Source organism: Parambassis ranga, chromosome 8, assembly GCF_900634625.1.
Source record: "Parambassis ranga chromosome 8, fParRan2.1, whole genome shotgun sequence".
Classification (NCBI taxonomy): domain Eukaryota; kingdom Metazoa; phylum Chordata; class Actinopteri; family Ambassidae; genus Parambassis; species Parambassis ranga.
In genome coordinates this window covers 1,763,224-1,772,160 of record NC_041029.1, presented here as the reverse complement: position 1 = coordinate 1,772,160, position 8,937 = coordinate 1,763,224, and positions in this window count along the sequence as shown.

Below are 8,937 nucleotides of genomic sequence, written 5' to 3'. Positions count from 1 at the left end.
AAAAGAGAACGTCTCAGTGTGCACGGTTTTATTAGAAATAGCCACATGTTTAAAGAATGGAAAAGGATCTGGAAGAGCTTCTGGTGGGGCTGAACACATTCCTGACGAGTGATCTGAATGTTGGGTGGAATCACATGATTCATTTGTCTTCTAGAATAAATTTACAGATTGAGAAATTCATCAGTAAAGTCTGTCTTTATAGGATGACTTCAGTTCAAAGTACAGCCAGTTTTCAGGCTGACTACTGTGTGTGTGTGTGTGAGCATCAGTTATGGGAAGTGGTGGTGAGCTTTTGAACAGAAGTAGTTTGCATGTGAAGTTTTGTTTCAAACCAATGAATGCTCTCTCTGAGTGAAGGTGGGTGAGGGGTTGTGCTGTCAGACAGTGGGGCCTGCTGTACCCACACATAAAAACAGAGAGAGAGAGGTTAAAAGAAGTGCGATCATTTTGCATAAGACGCGGTCACATTGTGTTTAAGGCGTACAGGTTTTCACCAACATGTGAAGGATTTCCTGATGCACGCCACAGGGTGAGTCACACTTCTCAGAGGCAATACTCAAGTTCCTTGAAATGCTACTGAGACAGCAACTCCCCTCCCTCCACCCTCTGTGTCCTCCCATTGCCCTGTCATCATTGTGTCATTCACATTGTCAGACAAGCTGTTCTGATCATTCTGACCATTCATGCACAAAGAGCATGTGCCACTCACTCCTGTCAACCCTTTGAGCATGCACAGGCTGTTTCCACTGTCACTGTGGGACCATTTCCCTGTGGACAGGAGCTTAACCAACATGTATTTGTGCATATTAACAAAAGAGACAGATACTTTTACAAAAGTGTCAACGAAATAGAGTCAGAATCCAACACTGACAAGACTCTGAATCTTGATCTATGGTGGGCACGGAGCTGGACACTCTGGTCTCAGGGGTGGAAAAACAAAAGGACCCTGGATAAGATCCTGTCCATCCTGGACTCCTTCCACCCTCTGCAGAGGAGTGTGTTCAGCCCCAGGCTGCAGGCTCTGACCTGCTCAACCCACAGACTCAGGAACTCTTTGTACTCCTGGCCCGGCTGTACAACTCCTCACTAAGTGTCCAGGGGTCCCGACCTCAGCCACAGTCGGATTCCTTTCTATGAATATAATTTCATTCCACACACCCTGCACATCCTGTTCAGGTACCCAGGTGTTAATTAGTACTGCCTGTCTATATGTACATAATCTGTAATAGCTCTTGTTCTCTTGTTTTCAGTTCATGTATATGAATCACAGCTGGAAGCAAAATGTCATGATTTCTCCACCAAACTAAAGTTGACAGTGCAGGAGGACTTGTTCATCAGTTCATCTAACACCAACAGCCCTCATTGCACGATGAGAAGAGATTACAGTGACCTGATGCTATCACTCACAGATACACCCTCTTCTCTGGAAACCATCAGAAATACACAACACGTGACATGTTTCTGTATAAGAAACTGTGACCTGATCATATCCAGAAATCACTTCATTTCTTCAGAATGGAACTGAATACACAAATATTTATTTCCAGTTAATTACAGTAAGAGCAACACGGTGTGACCATGCAGGTTAATCATGATCCACTTCCCTTCTTAATAAGTGATGTGTGAAAGTTCCACAAAAATGCAATTGAACCACACATGCACACACATACACAAACACACACACACACATGCACACACACACACAAACACACACACACACACACATACACAAACACACATACACACACATACACAAACACACACACACACACATGCACACACATACACACAAACACATGCACACACATACACACATGCACACACATACACAAACACACATGCACACAAACACACACACAAACACACACATGCACACACATACACAAACACACACACATGCACACACAAACACACACACACATGCACACACACACACACACACACATGCACACACAAACACACACACACACACACAAATACACATACACACATACATACACATACACACGGACACACACACATACATACATACACATACACACACACACACATACATACACACACACACACACACACACACACATACATACATTACACACACACACACCATCCATCCATCCATCCATCTTCCACCGCTTATCCGGGGCCGGGTCGCGGGGGCAGCAGTCTAAGCAGGGACACCCAGGCTTCCCACTCACCAGACACTTCCTCCAGCTCCTCTGGGGGAATCCCGAGGCGTTCCCAGGCCAGCTGAGAGACATAGTCTCTCCACCGCGTCCTGGGTCTTCCCCGGGGCCTCCTCCCAGTGGGGCATGCCCGGAACACCTCCCCAGGGAGGCGTCCAGGAGGCATCCGAACCAGATGCCCGAGCCACCTCAGCTGGCTCCTCTCGATGTGGAGGAGCAGCGGCTCTACTCCGAGCTCCTCTCAGGTGACTGAGCTTCTCACCCTATCTCTAAGGGAGCGCCCAGCCACCCTTCGAAGGAAACTCATTTCGGCCGCCTGTATTCGCGATCTCATTCTTTCGGTCACTACCCAGAGCTCATGACCATAGGTGAGGGTAGGGACGTAGATTGACCGGTAAATCAGGCTTCGCCTTCCGGCTCAGCTCCTTCTTCACCACAACAGACCGGTACAGCGACCGCATTACTGCGGAAGCTGCACCGATCCTCCTGTCAATCTCCCATTCCATTTTTCCCTCGTGAACGAGACCCCGAGATACACAAACTCCTCCACTTGGGGCAGGAGCTCTCCTCCCACCCAGAGAAGACAAACTACCTTTTTCCGGTCGAGAACCATGGCCTCAGACTTGGAGGTGCTGATTCTCATCCCAGCCGCTTCACACTCAGCTGCAAACCGTCCCAGTGCACACTGGAGGTCAAGATGAAGCCAACAGGACAACATCATCTGCAAAAAGCAGAGATGAAATCCATATGGTTCCCGAACCAGATCCCCTCCGGTCCCTCGCTGCGCCTAGAAATTCTGTCCATATACACACATACACATACATACATACATACACACACACACATACACACATACTGTCCCAATATGGTTTCCCAGCAGGGTCCCTCCTGCAAAGTTTCTCTGAGCTTTACTAGCTGTTGGTCGTCATGCTATAACCTGCTACATCATGCTATCATGCTATCATCATGCTATAACCATATAAACATTTTAAGGGTTTGGCCCTGTGCAATCAGCTGCTCACACAGTTTCACATGATATACAGAACTATTTCGGCACTTCCTGCTATGTAAATTGTGTAAGTGTATTTCTGTTCAGAGGTATTTTGTAAATGAGGGCCGTACATTATAGCATCATCGTGACACGTTATACAGTAAATGCTGCCTGTAGCAATGGTTCTCAGTTTTGAACAATGTTGCAATTGTTACATTAGTTCCAGTCTTTAGTTGCTCTGCTTTGGGTTCACAGAAGCACTCAGTTTTACTAAATGAAAGATTATTTCAGATCAGAAGTATTCAGAGTGTCTGTGTGTCAGTGTGTGAGAGCATCGGTGGAGATGATAACCCCACCCTATTCACATAGACTTTGTAACATCTGTGAGTCAGACTTTAGTTATCAGCCTTACTCATCCTAGGTGCTGAACAGCTGCTTTAAGAAACTACAGCTGAATATTCATGTGAACAGCGCAGTGGAAGACGTTGAATGTGTTTGTGGTAGGTGAGGTCTGCTGGTAAAGCAGTCGTCTGCTGTGATGATCGCCATAAGCACAGATTATTGCACATAATCTAACATTATAGATGGCATGAAACTGGTTGATGAGCAACCCTATCTACATGCAGCCATTTTCTTGGTAACATTTACATGCCTAGGGTGCATGGTTTAGTAAACACTAGTCATATCGATTACATTAAATTACATAACGTTTCCTGTCTTCCTCGCCTGTGATGAAGAAGAATACGACTTGCTTACCATTCTTTAACCCTGCCTGTTATTTGAGGATTGATTGTCCACATTGTTTCAACCTGACCAGCTCACACCTGACAGATCCCCACGCCCCTAGTGGTTGAGTGGTTAATCTCACCCAGCCTTTGTTGCTACCCGGCAAACCCCCATGACTCCCTTATCTCCGTGTCCACCAGACCCTGTGGAACTGGCATAGGATCTGAAAGCAGTACATTTACGCAACATGTGATGCATCAATAGAATTCAATGGAAGGGGTTTAGTAGCTGGTTAAATAGAAACCATCCTTCCTGCCTAAAGGTCACTTTGTAGTGACCCTTATGGTGCTGTTGATAACAGTGACCTTTGGCAACTGTGCTGCCTGCATTATGTATGTGACACTCATTGAACATTCAGTTTGTAATAAGAAAAGTGTGTGAATGTGTGGTATGTTAAATAATATTCTGCTACAGATCAGATGTAACATCATTTCAATATAAGTGATGTGCATATAAAACCCTGTTAAATGATAAATATCTTATATTACACACTGAATTCAAACTCCATTCCACGACTTGTTTTTGTTTATAGTCACTCCTTAGCGAACCCTCATGTCAATGGAATGCAGCTTACTCTGAAGTCCTTTTTCAGAAGCATTTTCCGCTCAACAAGGGGGTGGGGGCTATAATAATGACCTGTGTTGTCATGCCATGTGAATTATGATTACCCAGCGTACAGCAGCTGAAAAACAGCGTGCGCTGTACAATGTTTGATTGTTCCTTGCTTGCTGCTGCTGAATTTCCATGGAAGTGGCAGGAGCTCCTCTCAGTGTGGTTTCCTTTGTGAGAGACGTCAGCGGGTACAGCTCCATGACAGCTCCTTGTTCTTTTCTTTACTTTCATGTTGTGACAGGAATTTTCTAGTGAAGTAGTCAGTTTGTCCCTTTGCCTTACTCTGCCTTAGTGTTGGATGTTGCATTACGATTATAATATAATTTGGAATGTTGAAACATGTATATGTAATCTGGTTTTAAAGAAAGTACAGTACACCTTCAGAGGATTATTTTGTTCTCTTTTTTGGGGTGGGGTGGTGGACATTTTTCAAATTTTGCACAGCATTGTGTGGAAGTTTCAATTCTGACAACTAAAAACAGACGTCCATGCTTTAGCTTTTAATGGAACATGACTGTTTACTTGATAATGAAGATAAAAATGATGATGGTGGTGAGAATAAAAAACATCCTGATACCGTTCCCATGAATGTTTAGTGCCATGATTAACTCCAGAAACAGACAGAACATTTCAGAACAGTCCATCGTAAAATCGTAGATGCTGACTATAGGACATCAAGTTTAACCAGTGTGATCTTGAGTGCTGAGGGGATTGTGCTGGTCACCAGCCTGGTGTTTGCTTTACCCCTGTGATTTAAAGTAGTGCTGTAATGGCTGAAGGCAATTTATTATACTTAAAGAAATATATATGCTGTTGGTTTGAAGGGTCAAAGTCAGCCAACCTAAAGTGTCACGTACATAACTAGTTTGCTGCTACAGAACACTGCACATCAGGGTTTAAAAGACAGGCTTTTGTTCTGCATAACAAATGAGACAGCGTGTCTGTCATGTTGTGTCAGCAGCATTAGTGCTATACTTAGTACTCCGTGGTTCAAACTACTACAACACTACATCATACTTCACGAATGTAAATGTAGTTAGCTCACAGACCCAACACATCCACAGATGGTGAGAGAGGAAAAAGGCGCGCTGTGTAGATACAGTTATCTCTTCATCTATTGCTTGCCACAATGACCTTTAGAAAAAGTCAAGAGGAAATTTATCAACAATAACATGTCACGCCCTGTATGAAAATTTGGTGTCTGGCAGCTGTTACTTTCCGTTTGATATGGTACACCACAGCCACACAGACAACTGACAACTGACTCGCCTTCAGGGTGTCTGCTCAGCTCGGGTATGAGAAACCTTAGAGGAGTATTAATGGAGGTGTTTGGGTAGGCTAAGATCTTGGCAACTCATAAGAAAAATAAGGAAGCTCTAGCCTGTTATTCAAGAGATAAAGGTGCTGAGTGTTCTGCCAGTGTGATATTTTGGGCATAACTGAGAATCTCTGAGGAAACATTTTCATGAGAACAAGGCGCTGAGGCATAGGGAGACTTTACATATAAGTTAGGATAATACTGAGAAGTTAACAAAAATAGCTGCTAAGTGTTAGGCTTCAAAGCCACGCGAGGAGAAAAGGTCTTTTTACATTACGTTATTTGGTTTCTATGGCGACGGAAGCTTGTGTTGCTGCGCAATGGATGGGGAGCGTCAGTACATTTACAAATTATGTCACTGCACAAGCTAGACGCAGCTTCCTGACATCACAAAAGCACAACCTCTTCCAATAATAGACTAACACACACTGGGGTTGTGTAATAACAGACCACATCTGCCTCTGTATCAGCTACACTTTAAACATCACACACAGTGTACTGTGTCTGTAAGTCTGATAAAGACAGTAACAAACGTTTCGCAGTCAGAGCATCTATCTGGTTATTTTGCAGCTGCTGTGTGACCATATAAACTATATAAATAAAAACCATATTTGCTCAGGAACCACACCCCACAAATAAGTTGACTGCAGGCTATAGCTTACCACTACAACGAGATGCTTCTCGTACCAGTGACTCAGAGGGTGATTCCCAGCAGGAGTGTTTAGGATTTCTCTTCAGCTAATGCATTGTTTATATTTCATACAGCCAGGTCAACCCTTTTACTTCAGTTTCTGGGAATGTAAAAGAGAAAGAAAAAGCATCATCGATTTACCTGAATTGGTATCATTACCACAAAACCGTTACTAAATGAAAGCAAAACACAGTGACTGTGTCACCTGACCTGATCTGGGTGTGTTTTACACCTGTAGAAGAATATAGCTGGTTTCCAGTAAAACTGTAGGTTTTCACACCACAGCTGGAGCTTTAAAGGAAACCATACTCGACTGACATCAAAAAAGAATCAGATCTGCCATGAACACTAATTCTGTTGAGGCTGCCCCAGTTATAGAGATTGTCGTGCAGTCAGCTGCGTCCCCAGCGTGCAGCGTCCATGTGAAGTTAAGCATGCTTTGCTTGTACAATGACCTGTGTTCATTTAAGAAATGACCATGCATAAATCCACAACAGCTCATAATCTATTTGTAATTTTGTAGCATTTTCTCTTAATAAAGCAGAGCAGGGAGAATATAGAGCAGTGCTAACAGTAGTAAGGACGTCTGGAGGTCTGGGGAAGAACAGGACCAGCGAGAGGACTCAGAGGGAGGGATTTGCCGGTCGTGATGACTCATAACTTCTCCCTACTTGGCTCTGCTATCTGGCATCTGGACCTCATTGACATTAGCTCCATGGTAACCAGCAGTTGCAGAAGTGTAAATAGACTGAGGGACTGGAAACATGAACAGGAATGAGCCTTTCACTGTTTCTCCACACTGCGCTCAGAGCGCACACAGACACACACACACACACATGTACCACAGAGTACAAAACTTCCTGTCAGTCAGGGGTTTTATGCTATTAGGGCCATCTCATTTTCATTTGGAAAATACTGCCATGTTCTGATCTTGTTCAGGAACATAAGATAATATCTGCAAAGGTCAGCAATGCAATGAGACAGAGCCAACTTCTCAGGGGCAGAACTGAAAGCAAAAAGATGCTGTCCATCTAATAATCCCACTGCTGGAACTGCTGCACCTCCTCCACCCAGAGAAGACCCTGTAAGAGCCCCATTCAGACTTAGTTCGTGTTATATGGGAGGTTCCAAAAAAGGATCCAAACACAGACTCAAAAGGTAAGATGTTCAGCTTTAAATAAGTGTAGGCCAAAAGTCCACAACACAAAAATCCAAAAGGTCCAAACAGAACCTCAGAAGGAGCCAATGAAAAAAAACAATGAACAAACCAAAGAACAGAACAGCAACCAACCAGGACAGAGGGACACTTCACAATGCAACAGAACCACACACAGGTAAGCAACCAGGGCAGTATGATCCAACAAGGACAAAGGGGATCACAAAGGAGGGAACCAGAGGAAGCCAAAAACACAGAGACGTCTTCCGAACTATCCCTGTGTGCTGACAGGTTAGAATACAGTTATAGAGAAAGTGCAGGTACTTCCTGAGAAGAAGAGGAAGGAGAAAAAGGGTGGTGAGGGAGACCGGTTGGGTGTCCTGGTATTACCACGATTTATGACTGCTCTGACTGTTCAGTAGAATCACATGACCAGAAAGACTACCAGAGAATTTCATCTGAGTGTCATGACAAGCCGGTGTGCTTTAAATAGTCCTCCAGAGAACGTCAGTCTGGCAGCAGCTGTGCTTGTGTTTAATGTGTTGTAATGTATAAACACAAGCACATATATATATGTATCTATCTATATATATATATATATATATATATATATATATATATATATATATATATATATATATATATATATATATATATATATATATATACACACACATATATATACATGTGTGTATATATACATATATATATATGCAATATGGCAAAAAATGAATCATTTTAGTCATTTTAATACACAAACACAGAAAGCAGCTTTTACACAGAGCCTTGAAACACAGGATGTATTGTTCTAAATATAACTGTAACATCAATTTACACGCAGGGCGGAGGGACCCTACTGTTACTGTGCTGACGGTGTAAATCTTTCTTCAAGCTTTGTGCTTAAAGCACGGAGAACACGTTGTTCCAGCAGGGGCTGGTGTTTCCTGATTACCGGATAAGGTGTAACAGCATGTCTCTGAATTGAAGCATGCTCCAGTACATCTGAGGACATGTTATGCTTGAGTACAGCTTTTTGTGTGCAGGGCAGGGAACACTTCTGAGAATCTGAGTACTGCTATGACCCATTCATGTTATTATCTGCAGACTGCCGCGTCACATTTCTACGTGTGTGAGCGTGTCGGGCCGCACTAACACCTACCAGGCAGTGAGTCACACAAGAACAAAAGGTCTCAGCGT